Below are 1936 nucleotides of genomic sequence, written 5' to 3'. Positions count from 1 at the left end.
TTCCTCCAAAGGAAATGTGGCGTGTCGTTTGATTTATGCATGCTTACGTTGTTGTCTCACCAGAGAGGTGGGGTTGGGGGGGGGGAGCTTCAAGTTAAAACAAAGCTGCTGTCATAAGTTAAGCACGTCTCCAGTCAGGGTTCCCACGATCGAAATTCATTGGTGTGAAATTTATTCTGAAATAAAGTATTTCTTATTTTCGCACGGCCACGGCGAATTTCTTTTCGTTTCAGTGCTTCATGGGAAATGTTCATTGCACAATTTTGGGTTGTTATGGCTATTTATTCAAAAACAAAAGTCATATCAATCAAATTGTTTTGATATTTGAACTTATTTGTCATGCATTTCGGTGTATTTATATATGTATTCATAGATGTATTTATTTTCAAACTGTTTCGGGTTTTTTTCCCCCAGCAGACCTTTTGACTGACTCACCATTTGCACGTTTGTGCATTTTGCTGGATGCTTTCCCCATTGTTTGATGTGTAAATTTTGTGGGTTTTGTTTCTCGATGTCATGTAGGCGTCACATATATTGTACACACGTTGTTATAGTTAAGTATAACATTGCTATAGTTAAACATAAGTTTGCAAGATTTTTGTGTGTATGTGATATTTACGTGTCCCCCCCCCCCGACCCCCTCCCCCACTTCCTCTTCTCTTTAAAGCCATACTGTCCATTTGGAGCTGCAGCCTACTGTTTTTTCTATTCCCTTCAACACATGTTTTTAAAGAAAATTAATATGGTAACGATATGTATCTTGGAGATCAAATGAATGTTTAATTGCTCCTCTTGGTTGTCGTGTTGAAGATGCAAACTGATGATGCCAGCCACTCAGTGTGTTTGGAAATCCTATACTAATGTCATTAATTGAAAAGGCTTTTTTTGTTGCAGTTAAAAAAAAATCAGTATACTTCTAATATGATGCGAGACATCCGAGTTCGCATTTTGTTGTTGAAATTTTTTTTTAATCATTTTCATTTAAAGTATTTTAAATATGACTTGAGACAACAGAAGCGATATTGTCCAGCATTTATGTGTTCTTTTTATCTATTTTCAGTGTTGTGTGAACTGGCATTGTTTTAGCACCTTCGTTTTGATTTAATTTAAAATATTTCAAAATATATGAAAAAAAAAAACGTAGCTGGGAATGTCTTGCAGCTTTTAAAAAAAATAGTTTTCAACATATGAGGCTTAAAGCTACAAAGAATGGGACTCAGGACTGCTGTCCAGGATCATTTATCTTCTAGTTGATGCTCCTCTCGCCATTGTATGTATGTGTGTGTATATGTATATATATATATATATATATATATATATATGATTGTCAGTCGTGTCCGACTATGACCATCAGAACAGCAGAGGAGACAACTGCTGTTGCAACTATTTGGACTAGAATTTGATTATAGTGGAGAGTGTCTTGCCCAAGTACATCCCCTCTCTCTCAATCTGTGATATAAGCCGAGTGTTGGGCATCAGAAAGCGGATCTGTCCTCTGCACAGCCTTGTCGTATTTACCTCAAGGAGCATAATGGTTAACATGTCATGAACTGTGATGTCTTGCGATTTTTTTCCTTTTTTTTTTTTTCATGAGTTTTATGTTTATCGCTGTAGAATTTTTGTTTAGTTAATTAGTCCTGATATGGCCCTTTGCGGTCAGTTGGAGTTAAGCAACAATGTCAAACGTTTTTGGGCCATGAACTATGCTTTTTTTCCATTTTCATAAAAGTTCTGATAATCATAAATATGATAATCATTGGACCTTTTGTTCAAGCGTTCTGTGGCTTTTTTATTTATGGAAAGCATTACCAGCAGCAGTAAAACTGTTTGCATATTTTGTTATAAGGAAACAGGAGCACCTTCCAGACCTGCCAAATCCAATCCAGGAAGGGAAAACAAATCTGTTGCCAGACTTGTTACAGAAATCTTATACTGT

Source organism: Babylonia areolata, chromosome 2, assembly GCF_041734735.1.
Source record: "Babylonia areolata isolate BAREFJ2019XMU chromosome 2, ASM4173473v1, whole genome shotgun sequence".
Lineage (NCBI taxonomy): Eukaryota > Metazoa > Mollusca > Gastropoda > Neogastropoda > Buccinidae > Babylonia > Babylonia areolata.
This window is presented reverse-complemented; position numbering follows the sequence as displayed.